The following is a 19,282-nucleotide window of genomic DNA, read 5'->3' as shown; positions in this document are numbered from 1 at the left end:
GGATATGGTAGTGTGCGCGGGTTTGGTATTGTGTTAGGATTTCATCATGTGCGCAGGTTGGGTAGTGTGTTCGGATTTGAGCATGTGCGCAGGTTGGATAGTGTGTTCAGATTTGAGCATGTGCGTAGGTTGTGTAATGTGTTCGGATTTGTGCATGTGCAAAGGTTGTGTAGTGTGTTCGGATTTGAGAGTATGCGCAGGTTGGGCAGTGTGTTCGGATTTGAGCATGAGCGCAGGTTGGATAGTCTGTTCGGATTTGATCATGGGCGCAGATTGGGTAGTGTGTTCGGATTTGAGCATGTGTACAAATTTGGTTTGCGTTTGGATGTGAGCATGTGCGCAGGTTGGGTAGTGTGTTCGGATTTGAGCGTGTGCGCAGGTTTGGTTGTGTTCGGATTTGAGAGTGTGCGCGGGTTTGGTAGAGTGTTTAGATTTGAGCGTGTGCGCAGGATGGGTAGTGTGTTTGGATTTGAGCATGTGCGCAGGTTGGGTAGTGTGTTCGGATTTGAGCATGTGTGCAGGTTTGGTTGTGCGTTCGGATGTGAGAATGTGCGCAGGTGGGGTAGTGTGATCGGGTTTGAGAGTGTGCGCAGGTTGGGCAGTGTGTTCGGATTTGAGCGTGTGCGCAGGTTTAGGCTTGTGTCGGTACTTTTGCGTGCCCATGGATTTCTGCGTGGCGATCGATTTGTGGTTGTGTCACATCTCAAAGTAGTTTCATTTTTAAGGTCTTTAATAAACGCATTTTAAGCATTGAACTTTGTTCTTACTAATTATGTCAGGCGAATGCTGTTATTTTGTGAACTTTTAAAAAGGATTCATCTTTGAAAATCAAATGTGCATACATGGGTGCCAGCTGGATTGGTGGTGCACACGGACTGAGGGTACTCACGGATTTGGACGTGTCAGTGGTGAGGAATGTCAAGGTTGTATCATGATAAGCACTTCATTAATGAATACTGATTTAATTTTCTACTCTTCTTTTACTCTGATTTTTAATTTGGTGATTGCTACTTCGTGAATTATCTGAAATTATTCCTCCTCTCGGATAGGTTATTGTTTATCTGGAGGGTATTAGCGGGTTCAAAGTGCGCTGCGATATGGGTGCCCACACGTAGTTGTGGGTGTTGCTGGATTTGGGGTAATGACAAATATCAAGGTTGCTTCGTTTACTGATACTTTAATAATTTAACAGTGAACTTTGCTCTTGCTATTTTCAATGCGAATTAAGCCTTCTCGTGAAAGAAATAGGATTAAAATGATTCTCGCTCTGGGATAAGCAATTGTTCTGTCAGGTCCGCACTCGGTTTTCAAGGTGAACAAAGATTTGGTGATCTGTACGGCAAGTTTCAGTACTCACGGATTTGGGGATTTCCCAAGGTCGGGGCGGAGTGGGATCAGCGCCGGACTTGGGAGCGATGGCTCTCCATTTCGAATCCACCCGGCTCCCATCCGTGCTGGGTTCAGCATCGAGCTCGCAACACGGCCTCGTAAAAAACAAGAAAGCCTGCTAAAAGAAAACACCGTCATGACGGCGTCGTGATGACTGCACTCGGAGTTAAGGGCTTTCTTCTTCTTCTTCAAGGTCGTTTGAAAGCGGACACAGCTATTTTGTGAACTGTTTCTCACAGAGATGTGCTGCCTGCGGATTTGTAGCGTGACGTATATGAATTTTGTTTAATTTATAGATACTTTCAGAATCAACGTACTTTGACGTTTCAACAGTATTCATGTTACTTTATGGTGGAGGCAGACAGTTTGTGAACGGTTTCAAATGATTCTTCCTCCCGGATACGGTTCAGATCATGGTCGGGGGTGGCAGCGTGTTTGGGATCCGCACTCAACTGGGGATTGCACAGTGTTAAGGTAAAGTCGGCATATATGGGATGCACAGAGTTTTGGGGGCTGCACATGGATTTCAGCATGCGTGCAGATTTCGGCGTGCGCTCTGCCAAATGGGTACTCGCGGATTTGGCGATGTGCGCAGATATAAAGCCTGTTATCAAATATCTGGCTGTGCACAGATTTGGAGTTACCTACAGTTTTGGGGTGCGTACGGATCATTAATCTCGAAATGCCCCCATTTTGGGAATATTTTGAAATGATTCCTGCTCTGGAATTATCTATTATGGGGTGTCAGCGTGTTTGTGATGTGCACCTATTTCAGCTTTGCGCAGATTTAGTGCTGTGCCTACCAATGTAGAGATGCACGCCGATTCGGGAACGCTCTTTGATTTAGGGGTGTGTAGCCCAATAAAGGGATAGTTATAGAATTCGGAATTCTAATAGATCTATGGTGTCGGGGTCAGAGAGACAAGAGTGGTGCCAGAATGGGACCAAGTTGATCTGAGGGCGGTGTGGCAATCTGTAGATAAAATTAACGGGCTCAGCGTGGGTGCAGGAAGCAGCACAATTCAGTCGTCAGTGGACTGGCAACACCAATTCAGTCGTGAATGTAGGGGCTGTACGCGTAGAGATGAGATGATAGGCCGGCGAATGAGGGACGAGCACTGCAGCTGTATAATGGACACTTTCATGTAATTACCGTTTGGGAGGTGTGAGTGGAACAAGGTTATCGCAGGGCCCAAATGGGCAAAAATTGACCGCAGTGGATAAAACTTCTGTGGTTTCAGGTCGGGTGACGCCGCAATGTCACGAGTTCTTCACAAACATCGGACCGAGTGGAGATTTCACCACATTTTTCAACTGTTCCCTGAACTTCGTCTGTGTAATGGCGTAAAGGGCAGTGTTTGTACAACAGCTCAGGAGCTGTAGAATGACTCCCAGCTCTCGCAGCGAATCAGGTGGACGCACATATGTGGCAAAAGCAGAAAGCCGATGCCACACAGATTACACAGTGAAAGGTGCCCACAGCACGATGAAATTGCCCGAGACGATCAGTAATAAAACCAGGGATTTCCTGCCTTTCTCCATCTCCGGGTCTCTGGAACTCGGTCTGTTGCCGGTAACCCTAAGTCTCCTGCGAGCTCTGCTGATGACTAAGATATGCCTGACGGTGAGGCCGTTCGTCAGCAGTACCAGCATAAATGGTAATACAGGGGTAAGGAAGTAATAAAATAGTTCAATTGGTGTCGCGATATTCAAATAATGCCCTCTTACCCTACAAATAAATGGAACAGCTATCCACGTGTAGTACCCTGAGAGCCTAAAATACCAGTAAATATTCTTTAAAAAACCAATGGCACTCACTGTCCCGAAAACTACGGCCGCGGTTTTCTCTCTGCAATATTTTGATTTCAGCTTCTGGCAAGAAATGGCGATAAACCGATCAAAGGTGAACGTGACGGTGAACCAGACCGAGCAGTCGGTTGCAGTGTAAAGGAGAACAGAGTGGATATTACACCCCTTATTCATTGATCGGAAGAAAACGTCGAATGGCATGTACATAAGTGGAATTTTGCTCAATATCAGGTCCATGATAAGAACCAGAAGATCCGCCGCTGCCATGGCAACTAGGTAGCAAGTGGCAACTCTGGAGAGGCCGCACTTTCCCCGAGACAGGATGAATATGGTCACCGTGTTCACTGCGAAGAAAGGAATCAATCAGGGTAAACACATCAGGAAGCGTTTTCTTCAAACAAGCATATAAACTAATCCACTTTTCAGTAAGTGACAATGCCAGAACAGTACGTACCTGACAGAATAATACAATCGTAGCGACTACCATTCAATTAAAATTAAACAGTTTTGCAAATCTGTGTGCACTCAATGCCGTCTGTTGGACCGACGATCAGTGAAGAAACAGAGAGCGGAGATTTCAGATAACCATGACTGGCGATTGGTGGATTTTGTTCTTCTTGAGGCAAAAGCACTGAATGGCGCATTAAATCTGCGGCATCTCAACTGTCGTGAACTAAGTGTCCCATTAGATAAAAAGCAGCTTCCCGTCACTGCGCGTCACGCAGGGCACAGGCATTGGCAAATGGAGTAGCAACCCAAAACCCATTTATTGCACCTAACTTCCAGTGTCCTGACCTTTTGGGACTGAACATTTCCTTCAAATTATTCCGCGAGTCTCCCCGTCTCTCTTGTATGTTTGTCCTTATATTCGTGTTGTATTTGTTACAGTCTCAGTTACGCTTTACTTTCTCCGAAACAATGAAGTTGATTTGTCACCATAACAATACGTCATCATCAATATTTCAAGAAATTCCAGTGGTCTATCATCTGTTACTTGGGCTTTAAAAACCGTCAAATGCAACTGGTGTGAAAGTATACAGTAATGGTCTTCGCATTTTATAATGCTTAGGATCCCAAATAGAAAATGCAGTTTTAAGAATACAGTGGGGAGGAAGATGGCCAAATGTAGAAGAGGGAACTCGTGATGACATTCGCGGAGAGAATGTTTCCTTTGCTTCAGTGGAAACGCAGGCTGACATGAAAGCTGGAAAGTTATAAACGATTTTATTCAGTTAGTATTCCGACCGATGTTGTTTCAAACGACCAGGGAGAAATGGAGGAGGAGTGTTCACGATGAGGTTTCTTTCCTACGAGGAGACAGATAATAAGATATACTGTTGTCGTAAACCTGCTCTGGATAATCACAACTGTCAGCACGTATTTCCTTAGACAGGAGTCCTGGATTCAGTAAGTTATCCAAGCACATGCAGCAAAGATTTGCTTAATTATCAATTGGGATGCGTGCCAGCAGCATTAATTATTATTATGAGAGATACACGTCAGAAGGAAAATGTGTGGTTAACTGTTGTTTTATAAATTTTCTTTAGAAGGGACTCACCGGGAAGAGCAATGAAAGCGAGGACTGGGTAGAAAATCACTTGAATGGCGATTAAAGCATTCGTGACTCGAACATCTGCCGTTATCCCTTCATCATCTGCAAAAATATATGGAACCATCCAGAAGATATTTTTCCCATTTCCTGTTATATTCCAAGCTGTCCTTCCAGAATTCTGATCCATGACATAACTAGCTAGTCTGTCGTTACTTTCCCTCTTTGTGCAGCTCTGGATCTCTGTCCGTGGCAGGAGAGGCTGCTCCCACTGAAAGTGGGGAACTGAGAGAAAGGGACTCTTATTAATAAGAGAGAGAAAGCCTCCGGTGACGTCAACCGTATAACTTGAAAAGATGTTATTTATTTTCCATGAAATGACAGAAAGAGTTAACCCTTGGTTTACCGGGTAGCTGCTATACGTCTATTACATATACCGGAATTACCAAATTAATTAAAAAATAACTAAAAATATTTCGGTCGACTTAACTGAATATAAAGTAGAAAAATGGTCCTTAAGTAATAAACAAATGTATGTATTTACTTTTAAAATCCCGTGAAAGGAATGAGGTAAATTAGTGAAAAATCACATTTGATTCTTTCGTGATGTGTGTAAAATGCGAAATGCAAACAGCGGTTCTGAAACAGCGGCATTAGCTCAGGATATGTCAATTTTATAAGAGAGAAAGACTATCAGCTTTTCTCGAAGAAGGAGTTATCTTGGTAGCCGGGAGTAGCGACGAGGCAAGAACGTCAGACATGCGGAGGAGAGGAAGGCAGGAGGTGAGAGAGAGGAAGGCAGAATGAGAGACAAAGAATGATGGAATTAACTGTCGGCAGCAGGGTTCCGTCCGGCACAATGTAGATCATATCACTGAGTGGTCGATAAGTACTCTTCGCACGCAGTCTTTGCACTTGTGCTTTCACAAGTGGCTGATTAGTATTTCTCATGTCATCCTGATATAGTAGTAACTTAATAATATTCGACATGTGCACTCTGTCTCACTTTGCTGCAAATCCTCATGCTGTTAAATCAGAAAGAAACAAGGAAAAATGGTCCTCTTACTGTCTATACCCGTACCCGTATCCCACACAAGAGGACAGGCCGCAGTCATATAGACATTACCACTGTACGGCAGCTGATGCTTTTCCGCTGGATGTAAACAGTCGATATGTTAGAAAACGCTTCAATCCAGGGGCATCATCACCTTCTTATGAAGTGACTTTGTATTTATTGGTGATGCTCTACGTTTGTACAACTTACCCTCGATTGAAGCTCTCACAAAAACCAGCAGCCACCAGTGCTCCTAATCGTTTGTTCAGATTATTTTACTATGCCTTTTTCCCCCTTTGTGTGCCTTCTTGGAATGTTTCGTGTTTTTGAACAGTATCCACCTTCATATATTATTTGCAAAAAAAAAAAAAAATTCCTTTCCCCCTGAATAATAACATGGCTTATTTGTAAGACTTCAAAAGGCGAACGAGAACTAAGAAGCACGTCTCTTCTTGACTGTTATTAATCTCTGCTGTGGTTTGCAATGAGCTTCTCTTAAAGCTTAGAAATGTAGAAACAGCAGAGAGGACCTGTTTATTCACATTGGTCATTTGACAGAAATGTGTTCAAACCTGGAGACGGTTTCATTAACAGGTTACAATAAAACAGATTTCTTCGTCAGACAAAACATCAGGCAAGCACAGTTTTTGCACAGTTGGTGTCGAACTAAATATATTATTAGATTATTCGGTTGTCACCATTTCGTCCAGCCACTGAACATATTTTTTTATTTTCATCTGCTGATCAACTGGACAGTGATCGGATTTAGATTTGAGCGCATAAATCATAATTTTTTTTGGTGTAATTTCAACAAATTCCTTTTACGGATGTCTAACTCTGTGCAATAAACACTCCCTTTCCCCGCTCTGCTCGGAGTGCAACCACAGTCTGATGCAATGGCAATGATCAAACACAACGAGCGTTCTTCCCCAACAGCTAGTGTTTACTGATTTCCTTGTGTAAGATCAATACATCATTTGATCTTAACTTTTTGTGTGCTAGGAATCCCATTAATGATAGGAGATGAATTATTAACTACAAACATTCTGCATAATCACTCAAAGAGTTGACCTGCACGTGTATGTAACGAGAGTTGTACAATTCATCTGCTTCTACCACAGGCCACGAACGTATCAATCAGCCCTCGTATAAATGAGACAATCTTGAGTTACGTCACGCCCCCAAATGCACGGACAGTCTGCAAGACCGTGCGCAGTCACCTATTCGACGATACACCCTAAATCAGCATGCATCCCTGCTCAAACCCTCATATGCACATGTGATTATCCCAGCTAAAATATATTTAAACAGCTCACCAAATAATCGCCTCCACCTGAAAAAGTTGCAAGAACAAACAAAATGAAAAAAAATTGAAATCAGTCACACGCACAAATCTGCCGACATCCACAAATCCATATGCATCGACACACCCCTAAATCTCTGCCCAAATCCGCACACACTCCCAAATCTGTGTGCCCACAAAACATTTACACAGCGCCAAACTCAGCACATGCATAATTGATTATACCATTTCAAATCTTTCAAACAGATGAGAAAATAGCTGGATACACATGAAAATGTATAGTGAAAATAGAGTTCATCATTCAAATGCATTTATTATAAAGGTATCTATAAATGAAACATGCTTGAGATTGTCATAGCTCCAAATTAACCGACATATTCCTTCCGTTTGAAACCATTTTCACCACAACCCGCTGAAATCTGCGTTCATTGTCTGATCCACACGCACCCAGATATCATGTCCGCTGCCCCAAATCCATGTGGCCCACCCAGTACACCGGCAATGCAGAAAGTAGTGTGCATCTCCTAATACACGGACACCAGCCAATCTGTGTGCGCCCCAATATTCGCCGGCAGACGCAAATCTGAGCACATCCCCAAATTCATGTGCAACCCCATATTCGCCGAGGCACCGCCTAATCTGTGCACATCCCGATATCTGTGCACAAGCCGAAATCTGCTGGCCCGCCACTTGCACATTAGATTATCCCAGAGCAAGAACAGTGAGACAAATTGGTGTCTTCATTTTAAAGAATAGCAAGAACAAAGTTCAAACTTCAAAGTGCCTTGGGATTTAACACACCCGCAGATCGACCAACTCGCTGAAATCCGTGTGCTCCCTTAAACCCGGCGACACGCCGTAATCTGTGCGCACACCTAATCCCAATCCACCAAAATATTCTACAAGAGACACGTAAATCTGTGCACACCCCAAATCTCGGGCGTACCCTGTTTGGCATACAGACCCTTAAAGCGTTTCGCATCTCCAAATTATGATGCATATTTGTCGACAAATGCTTTAAGAAAACGCTTCCTGGTGTGTTTATCCTTATTGATTCCTTTCTCGGGGAAAGTGCGGACTCTGCAGAGTTGCAAAACACAAGGACAGATATCAAAATTCAAGTTAAAATTATTATTGGCGTATCTATAAATGAAGCAACTTTCACCTCCAAATCGTTAGACACACCAGATCAACGATAACCCCGAAATATGTTCGCACTCACAGATCCATATCATGACACCAGGCTTTGACCCAAGCCCCGAAGGGTCAGTGCTAATTCTGTGATGGATGTGTCTCATAGAAACATTGAAAACCCACAGCACAATATAGCTCTTTCGCCCACAAGTTTTTGCCTAACATGTCCCTACTCTAAGCTCCATGTACCTATCTAAAAGTTTTTAAAAGACTCTATCATATCCGCCTCCACCACTGTTGCCGGCAACTCATTCCTCACCCTCTGTGTAAAAAACGTACAACTGACAACTCCATTGTACCTATTCCCCAGCACTTAAAACCTGTGTCCTCTTGTGGCAACCATTTCAGACCTGGGGAGGGAGTGGGGAACCTCTGACTATACACACGATCAATGCCTCTCATCATCTTATACTCCTATCAGGTCACCTCTCATCCTCCGTCACTTCAAGGGGAAGTGGCCGAATTCACGCAATCTGATTTCATAAGGCATGTCCCAAATCCAGGTAAAATGCTTGTAAATCTCCTCTGCACCCCTTCAACGGTTTCCACATCCTTCCTGTAGTCTCAAACGTCGACTCTGTTCCTCCTCATATATGCTGAATACTCCGAGAGCGTGACAGAAAGCCGTGAATAGTATGCTAAAGTATATTGGTAACGGCTTTCGAAATTGAAGGCTGATGATCAGTTGTAGAGCGTAGAGTAGAAATTAAAACATATTGTGGAAAGTAGAAGGGAGCGATCTAAGTTACACCAGATATCAGGTGACAATGCTGCGCTCGCGAGGTAGACTGAGAAAGGGCACTCACCCCCAGTCAGAATGTTCAGTGAATACAAATCAGCTGGGCCCTTTCAGCGGTTGGGTCAACGGTCGACTGGACAGTTCGGAACGGTGTACAGCCGGGGAGAGGTTTCTGCAGTCATTCTAATAGAGACCAACCCCAGCCCTATAATGTACACCGATGAGAAGGCGTCATCCACTTAGCTAGCTGCTGAACATGGGGGAGTTTAGAACCAGAGTGCAAAGCAACAGAAATGAGGGCGTCCTTTTAGAACGAAGATAAGGAGCAATATCTTTAACCAGAGGATGGTCGATCTGTGGAATTCATTGCCGCAATAAGCTGTGGAGGTCAATTCTCTATGCGTACTTTAGGTAGAGATTTACGGGGAGAAGGCAGAAGATTGAGGCTGAGAGGGAAAATAGATCATGCATGATCTAAACACGGAACAGACTCGGTGGGCCAAATGACCTAATTTTGCTCCGTTAGAATTTTTCACGTGGTCTAAGTTGATTAAGTTAATGAAACAAGAGAAAAGTATAAAAAGAAAGGATGCTGTTTTGTTAGGAATATGAAGGCGTGCGTTAAGTACTAGAATGGCTGCTGTTGATGATCTAATCACGGGAAAAAATACCAAAGCCAATTACATTAAAATACACTTAATCTATTGTGTAAATGTGAAATAATATATAATAAAACAGCATATTTACAATACACTCAAATAATGAAATATTACAGACTCAACAACAAATATTGGCGAAGAAATGATAGCATTTAAGCTGCTCAAATACGAAACCTTAACCTCTGAGAGATGAAGTACAAACACAACAATGAGAAAGCCTGGGAGAGTATTGATATGCAGAAGGATTTTGTGTCGGAGTTCCATAGAGGGCAATAAGATTATAGCGATAATAGTCAGCGTTGATATTTCCCCGCAGTGGATCTGCCGAATACCAGAAGGTTACTTTACTTGTGATAGGGCGAAAGAACCGCAAGGTTAAAAACAAAACGCCGCTGGGAATTGTGTACAGACCCCGAAACAGCAGTAATAATGTGGCCTGCAAATTACAACGGGAGGTGGAAGATGCATTCTGGAAAGGCCATGTTTCAATTGTCATGGAGAACTTCAATATGCATGTAGTTTGGTGGATATCTGGTGGGTGCTTCATTACGGGATACATAGTTTCTAGAATATCTACTAGATGGCTTATCACAGCCCCTCGTGTTTGAGCTCAATGGATCGGCTTTTCTGGACTGGGTGATGCACAATGAACTAAAATTGTTCAGAGAGCTCCAGCTATCAGAATCCTTAGGAGAAAGTGATCATAACATGATCGAATTCCCCCCGAAATTTGAGAAGAAGCTCAAGACAAATGTATCAGTATATCAGTGGATTAATCGGAATTACAGAGGCTGAGTGAGTAGTTGGCCAGAACTAATTGAGAAAGAAAAATAACACTGGCAGGGATGACAGATGAACTGCAATGTCTGGAATACGTGGAAACAATCTGGAAGGCACAAGATATATACATCTCAAAGAGAAAGAAAAACAGTTCAAAGAAATGATGACACAACCATGGCTAACGCCACGGTTGAGGATCTGAATGCGCAATTTGCATCAGTCTTCACAGTGGAAGACGTCTGCAGTAAACTGGACATTCAAGAGTGTCCTGGAAGTAAAATTTGTGCAGGGAAAATTACGACTGAGAAGGTGCTCAGGAGGCTTCCTCCTCTGTGGGTGGATAAATCCCCTGACCTGATGGAAAACACCCTCGGGATCTGAAAGGAGTAGCTGGAGAGATTGCAGAAGCATTAACGATGATCTTTCAAGAATTGATGAATTCTGGCATTGTACCGGAAGACTGGAAAATTTCAAATTGCAAATGTTACTCCCCTATTTAAGAATGGTGGGAGGCAGCAGAACGGAAACTAGAAACCAGTTAGTCTGATATCGGTGTTTGGAAAGTTGTTGGAATCGATTGAAAGGGATGAGATTACCGAGTATCGAGAGGCACATAGCAAGGTAGGCTAAAGCCTGAAAGGAAAATCCTGTCTGACAAACCTGTTGCGATTTTATTGGGAAATTACAAGCAGGGTAGTCAAAGGAGATGCAGTAGAAGTGGTGTACTTGGATTTTCAGAAAGCCTTTGACAAGGTGCTATACGTGAGGCTGCTTAACAAGATAAGAGCCCATGGAATTACAGGGAAGTTGGTGAAGCCAGGGAAGCATAGGTTGGACAAGGGGGCACGACTTCAGGATTGATGAATGTCCATTTAGAATTGAGATGAGGACAAATTAGCTTAGTCAGAGGGTGGTAAATCAATGGAATTTGTTGCCACGAGCGTCTGTGGAGGCCAGGACATTGGGTGTATTTAATTCAGGAATAGGTCGGTTCTTGATTAACTAGGTCATCAAAGAGTATGTGGTGAAGAGACAGGGAAGTGAGGATGACTGGAAGATTTGATTGACTGGTGTAGCAGACTCAACAGGCCGAATGGAATACTTTCACTTATATCTTATGGCTATCTGGTCCTAATAAGGGATTTCAAAATGAAAATAAAAAGCAAAAGGGAGGGTGAACAATTGAGCAAGAGTAGTGGGAAGTTGGAGCACCGGAAAGTGATTATGAACGGAAAGATCGAGTACGAAAGTATGATAGCGAATAACATTAGTTTGGACATCAAACTCTTCTTCATATATAAGAAAAATAGCAAGACTGGACATCGGATCGCTGAACAACGATGCTGGAGATGTAGCAATGTGGGACCATCAAATACCGGAAGAACTAAATAAATCTTTTGCATCAGTCTTCGCTGTGGAAGACACTAGCAGTGTGTTGGAAATTTGAGGTGTCATGGGTATGAGGTGTGTGAAGTTACCATGACGGGAGAGAAGGTTAGTGAGTAACTCAAATATATGAAGTAGATCAGATGGACCATACGGTATACACGCCATAGTTGTGAAAGAGTTGGCTGAAGACATGGTTGAAGTATTATAAATGATCTTGCAACAACCACTCCGTCTGCAATGTTTCCGGAAGACTGGGAAATTGTAAATGTCACTTCACTCTTCTTCACAGATGAAAGGAAAATCTAAGCCATTTTGTTTGACCACAGGGGTTTGGAAGATGTCCGAGTTAATTATTACTGATGATATCTCAGTGTACTTGAAGACACATGATAAACTAGGCCGGAGTCAGCATGGCTTCATCCAGGGAAAATCTTGCCTGAGAAATCTAATGGAATTCTTTCAAGGGGGAACAAGCCAGATAAATGAGATCTTCCGAATGCTTTTGAGAAGGTGCCACACATGAGGCTGCTTGACAAGCTACATGGTAATACAGTGAACGTTCTAGCATGGACAAAGCAGTGGCTGATGACTGGGGGGGGGGGGCGGGTAAATAGAGCGATTTCTGACTGGTAGGCGTTGTCCAGCAGTGTTTCACAGGGGACTGTGTTGGCATCTATTCTTTTTTACATTATTTGCCATTGATTTAGTGATGGAAATGGTGGTATTGTTAGAACAATTGAAAACTCTTATGACTTCTATAGCTCTGCCGATTAACGCACACTCTGGAGTTACTCGCTTTATCCTGATTTCCGTTCTGCAAGATGGAGCAATATAGCTATTCCCCTGTCCCACAGTGTCCTTTGCAATCCGGAGTATTGATACATTGGTTTAGACCCAGCAATCTCATCTCTGCCTCTCTATCCTCAGGCAAATCCCATCAGATGTTAGAGTCCATGATTAATATTACAAATCCACTTTTATTTTAACTCCCTCTTTATTTTGTATCGTTTATTTGAAGTAAATTGACTTGATTAGTGACATCATTCATATACATGAGGTTAAAAAAAATCGATACGTCTTCGTATAAATGAGCAACTTGCAATTGTCGTAATTTCTAAGCAGAATTATGTACGCCAGTATAGACATTAGAACATAGAAATACAGTTGCGTCAGCATTAATTAAACCGCCTGATGGCCTGGTGGAAGATATCCCGTAGCTTTTGTTCGCTGCATTTAAAATGTGGTACAGTTTCCCGGATGGTAGCAGCTGGAATAGTTTGTGGTTAGCGTGACCCGGGTCCCTTATGATCCTTAGAACCCTATTTACACACCTGTCTTTGTTTACGTCCGGAATAGAGGGAATTCCATCTGTACAGATGAGCCTGGATGTTAGAGTCCTGCCATGGAGCGAAGTACAGTGTGCATAACAGGCAGTGATGCAGCCAGTCAGGATGCTCTCAATCGTGCCACTATGGAAAGACCTTAGAACTTGGAAACCTATTCCAAACTTTTTCAAACGTCTCAGGTGAAGGAGGCGCTGTTGTGCCTTTTTCACCACAGAGCTGGCGTGCACAGACGACTTGAGATCCTCGGTGATGTTTATGCCAAGGAATGTGATCCAGTTCACCCTTTCAACACCAGATCCATTAATGTCAATAGGAACGCAAATTGAGAAGCAATTCCAAAACTGGTCAAATCAATCACTGTGCCAAACATCTTCTGTTTGGACTTTCCCGAAGTTTCGTACTATCCTCCACTTCTAGTGATCCCGATGGTGAATCCTCACTCTGATCTTCAACCCATCAGCGAGCGTCTTGGCAAAGGATGGGATTATAAGTCGACACTGAGACCCGTGTTTAGGAAGGCGGTAAGGAATAATTGGTAACGTAATTAGCAATCACAGTGACGCCTCCAGCCTGGTTTACATTTGAACATTCATGTTTTATTCAATATTTGTAATCATTTATCAATTGTGTAGAACTCCGTTTGTTCCCGATTATGGTGTGTGGACCAAGCTCCATAATATACACTATTGGGCTGCTTCTCAAATTGTATGTTTGCATGAATTTTGTGTATTAGTGTTTGTAAAAGAATGTCGATTTGGAACAGTGCAAGCCGAAGGAGAGTGGTCATTCACTGAGTACATGTACAGATAATTGGCTCATTTCTGAACGCGTCCCACTTACCAGAAAACGTCCGTCCCCAATCGACATTTGTTAAGTGTTTTTGATACCGTCAAAATTGACCTTTCTCCAATGAAAATTCACAACGCACGAACGAAGCTCGTTTACATATTTACATTGAAACCATTGAGATCACGAGTTACAACGAGTTCGTTAAATCAAGCTTCTATTTCTTGCCCCGACTCATTAATTTCATAATAGTATATCAAGTATCGCACATGCTCTCGGCAACTCGTAAACGCACAAATTAAAAAAAAAAAAAATCCCGAACACATTGGACGATCTCCTACCCATATAGTCCTTTAAAAGTGTGGAATTAACAATCGACGTGCGGAATGTTAAAAACACCTACTCTAACAACCGTAATGATTTGCAATAAACAGCGATATCTCCTCAACATTGGCCGTCTAAATACTATTGACTATTGGGTGGTCAGTAAACTATCCCCATTAACGTGATCATACCTTTCCTCTTTTTCAGTTTCACTCATAAAACCACAATAGTTTAATTCTGCATTTGTCCTGACTGAAGTCAGCCGTGACATTTTCGCTGATTATTAACGTTACTTTTCCTGCTTTAGTCCATCTCGCTCTATCACTCTGAAACAAAGAAACCAGACTCTTCTGCAACCAAGTCTCATTAACGCCTAAGTTACCATGATTCCAGGTTTTGACCCTAGCCCAGAGTTCATCGACTTATTCTCCGATACTTCTGCGACTGAAGTATACGCAGTGCAGAGCACTAGTCCTACCTTCCTGCCGTTGTGTGAGATCTTATCAAAATGTCGGTACAATCTCTCCACTAACTGTTCTGGCACGCTTGTTCCCACCTCCCTACAAATGTAGTTTAAACTGAATCATGCAGCGCTAGCTAACCCTCGGCAGGATATTAGCATTTCTAGTTCACGTGCAAATCGTCTTTATCAATGGGTCTCAGGTTCCCTGGAAGATAGATCAATGATCGAAAAATCGTATGGCTTCCCTCCTGCACCAGACCATTAGCCACGTGTTAATCTGCATCATATTTCCTGTACTGGCCTGATAAGGACGCGGCACGAGTCACTGTCAGAACCCCGAAGATCCTGCCCTACACCTCAGCACCTAAATCTCTGAATTTCCATTGCAGAAATTCGTCACTGCTCCTACCGATTTCATTGGCACCGAGCTGGAGCCAACCCCTGCCGGCTCACGCTCCTACTGGAGAATGTTCAAGACTTAATCCAAATTGTCCCTGACCCTGGCACACGGGGGGCAACATACCATCCGGGAATCTGTTCTTCCCTTACCAGTCTGAGTCACAGACCATACTCAGTGCCAGAGATCCGACCTCTATGTCTTTCCCCGTCCAGGTCATCCAAACAGAAAGGGCATCCAGGTGTTGCTGACGGTGATGGCCATAAAGATAATCTGCACTGGGTCTTTAAAACCTTTTTCCTCCTGATTGTCACCCAGTTTTCTGTGCCCTGCACCCTGGCTGTCCTATCACTCTATATGTTCCGGTCCATCATGTCCGTGGCTCTGAATGAACCGGAGTTCATCCAGATTCAACTCCAGCACGCCTACCCGTCTTCCACATCTCGCGAGGAGCCTTTTACTGAGTCGGTGGCGTCCAGAGCTTGTTCCTGCCTTATTTTAATGTGTTCGGTACATTTAAAACTGGATCAGAGAACCTGAGCGAATTACGTTCTCTAAAGCGTCTCATCTCTCAGAAAGCCCGTGCTCTAACGCCCAAAACACCCTGCTTCTGTTTCCGCTCCGTCAGATTAAACATTGATCTACAAGCCCGAACAACATTCTGACTGTAATAACTCATCCATGACGGAATGATGAAGCAAACCCAAGAGACCGAACGGCCTTTCTGCACGATGTCTTATGTTCTTGTGAACCTTGTCACATTTTCGCTTTCTTCCACAATCATCAGATCATTGTCCTTGTAGTCTACTTACCAACGTCCATCTGTAATGCAGAGTTGCCCGGTTTAACTGAACAAACTGTGTTCAGTTTCTGTTGACATTGTTGCGATCAACTCCCACTCAATTTTTAGATTCAGTCGTGTCTATAAACGTTTATTTCTCTGCTTCACTAAATGTAAAATTATTGAGTCTTCCAGGCATTCTCATCTATCTCAGCAAACATCCTTCACAAATTCTTGCCGAGACGCGTCTCACGAGTGTTCGATTTGGAATTGTTTTACAGCTTCACTTTCCACAGAATTTGCCTAACCTGAGAAAATTGTAACACTCTCGCTTTCATTTCCGATTGGCAGGACGATATGCGTGATTGTGTGTATATAACTTTGCTTACAAGTCTGGCATTCATTCCGTTCTCAGCACACATCAAAATTTGTCAGGATGGCCGAGTGGTTTAAGGCGCCAGACTCAAGGAATGAAAGTCCTTCCGACAAATAGGAGTGTTCTGGTCTCCATCTGGGGTCGTGGGTTCGAATCCCACTCCTGACATAATTTGTCTTTAAGCATTCATTCGAGGCGATGTTATTTCTGCAAACAAACCCTGGGTTGTTGAGGTGGATTGGAAAAACTGTTGGAGGATAAGATTATGTTTTTGACACTGTTCATCACATTACAATAGATCACCAGACACCGAACTGTGGGTAAGTGATTTATTCAGAAACAATTTCACGGTGAAGGATCTCGACCCGAAACGCCGACTGCTTATGTCTGTCCAGAGATGCTGCCTGGTCTGCTGAGCTCCTCCTGGCATACTCAGCTGATCAATATAGTTTCTAAAGTGAAATGATTGGTCGTCGGAATATTCAATGGATGGGCATGTAGTGCACACTATCATCTTTTGATCAAAAGTCCGGTGTCGGATGGGTAACAACTGTTCTTGAACGTGGTGGTGCGAGTCCTGAGGCTCTTGTACCATCTACCCAATGGCAGCAGCGAAAAAAGAGCATGACAGGATGGTGACGACCTCTGACAGTGGATGCTGTTTTTCTATGACAGCGTTTTACGTGGATGTACCTAATGTTTGGCAGTGCTTTTCCCGTGATGGACTGGGCAGAATTCAATAAACTTTTTAAAGATTTTCCTTCAAAGGTACGGTATTTCCGTACCACGTCTCAATGCAGACAGACAATAAACTCTCTACGACACATCTATAGAAGCTCATCATGGTTTTTGATTTCATGCTGAATGTCCGCATTCTCCTAAGAAAGCAAAGGTTAAAGTCATTCCAACAATTTAAAGTTACTGACGCGCCTCGCCTCTGATCCTCTAAAGAGAGCTGGCGTAAGAACCTCTGGTTTTCGCTCCGCTGAAGACAACAATCACTCCTTGGTTTTGCCGACATAAAGTTATGGGGTGTTGGCACATCGTGTTTGTTACGATCCCCTCTTAGTTGAAATATATGCCCTCAGAGAGGATCTTTTAAAGACTTGTAAACCCTGGAATGGAGATAACTTTTCCATGCACTACCAATATCTATGCCTGAAAATCTAAGAAACGTCTGTCGGATTCCCCCTCACCTCCGATGCTCCAGAGAAAAAGAGCAAGATTGACTAAACTCTCGTTATTGCACAAACCGTCTATTTCAGGTAGCATCTTGCTGATGCTCTTCCGCACACTCTCCGAATCCTCGTCATCCTCTCTCTGGAGGATGGCCTGAACGGGGTGCAGCACAATTCCAGTGCTGTGATGCTGTGCGCTCTGATTCCGCACATGCTCGCAACCTGAGAAAATGCATCACGTCCATATTCATTTAGATTCCCAGGATATAGTGTGTGTTTGTATGTATACCCTCTCATCAAAGCAGTCATTCAGACTATTCCGAAATTCAGCTGTTTATCTGGCATGTGGAGAGAGTACTGCAGAGGGGTCAGGGTGGCCGAGTGGTCTAAGGCGCCAGACTTAAAGCGAGTAAGTCGCATTCTAGTAAACGCGAGTGTTCTGATCTCCAACTGGAGGCGTGGGTTCGAATCCCACTCACGACAAATTCTCTGTTTTTCACGTGCTGTTTTTTATAATGTAACCACTGTAATTTTACTGCAGCGATCAAAGCGTGGTCTGTTTGGGAGTATGAGAAAGACACAATTAAAATAAAGCTTTTGTTTTAGTCACAACAGAGAGCAGAAGAACGGGTTACATGGGATTCAAGCTGCAGATTTTGATGAGAAAGAGGCCTCGTTGAAGAGTGTCTCTGTCACCTTCTCAGCCGCGGCAGTTTATTGGACAGAATGACATTGGTGCCATTCAAACACATGGTTGGTCTCTATATTGAAACGACATTTTACATTGTCGTTCTTAAGTGTACATCTGCCGCAGAGCTCCGTAATATGTGTTTAACACCTTTCTGGATTTGGGCATATCGGATTGATCATTCTCGACTGGATTATATTCACTTTCCGTTGTTTAACAGGCCACTCTTCCTTGTTTTGCAATGCAGATATTTTAAGTCGTACAGCATGGAAAATAGCCTTCGGCTCAATTAGTTCAAAGTTCAAAGCTGAAAGTAAATTTTGCATCACAGAATATCTATATGCATATATCACCATTTGCAGCAATGAGATTGACATTCCTGCGGGCATCCAAGAAACACAATAACATCCATGAATGACCGCACTAACAGGACAGTCAAAACACTGAATGAGTACAACACAGCAATCTGTGCAAAGTCAAGTGAAAGAATAATGGTAATAGCGATATTAATTGTTATTTTACGCAATAATCCAGGGCGACTGTGAAGCTCACTGGAGTTTGTTTAGATTTAACCTCTCTCAGAGACAACCAGATGAATTACACATTGACAGAGGATCGAATATGCACGGTTTGAAATTATTCACGCAATGCTGAACCACTTAATACAGATAGTAAATATAATTTCAAAAGTTATAAAATTAAAATCTGGATAAAATAAGCGTATAAGAGAGTTGCAATTGAGGTAGCATAATATATAACGGAACTGCAGGATACAGTACAACTGATGGATTAATACTCTTATTTTATGTGTTAATGACTTGGATGCTGGAATTGATGATCATACGGACAGGTTTGTGGTCTAGATGAAGATAGGTGGAGGTGCAGGAAATCTGGAGGAAGTAGAAAGTCTACAAAAGGACAGAGGAAGATGAGGAGAATGGGCAAAGAAGTGGCAGACATAAAACACTGCCACAAAATGTATGGTGCTGCACTTGAGCAGAAGAAATGAAATGGAAGGCTATTCTCTCATCGCAGAGAAAATTGGAAAATCTGAGGTGCAAAAGGACTCAACGTTGTT

The 19,282-nt window shown here is 43.1% G+C and overlaps 2 non-coding genes across 2 annotated transcripts; both read left to right on the top strand.

Moving 5' to 3' along the window:
• Window positions 1–16,392: 16,392 nt before the first annotated feature.
• On the top strand, window positions 16,393–16,506 carry trnal-caa (transfer RNA leucine (anticodon CAA)). The gene is made up of 2 exons: window positions 16,393–16,430; window positions 16,472–16,506. It is a non-coding gene; the product is annotated as a tRNA-Leu (tRNA).
• Window positions 16,507–17,883: 1,377 nt separating this feature from the next.
• On the top strand, window positions 17,884–17,999 carry trnal-uaa (transfer RNA leucine (anticodon UAA)). Its single transcript has 2 exons — window positions 17,884–17,921; window positions 17,965–17,999. It is a non-coding gene; the product is annotated as a tRNA-Leu (tRNA).
• Window positions 18,000–19,282: the final 1,283 nt, after the last annotated feature.

The sequence above is a fragment of the Hypanus sabinus genome, unplaced genomic scaffold (assembly GCF_030144855.1).
Source record: "Hypanus sabinus isolate sHypSab1 unplaced genomic scaffold, sHypSab1.hap1 scaffold_256, whole genome shotgun sequence".
Lineage (NCBI taxonomy): Eukaryota > Metazoa > Chordata > Chondrichthyes > Myliobatiformes > Dasyatidae > Hypanus > Hypanus sabinus.
The sequence above is the reverse complement of the archived record's forward strand: the minus strand, read 5'-3'. Positions and strand labels throughout refer to the sequence as shown.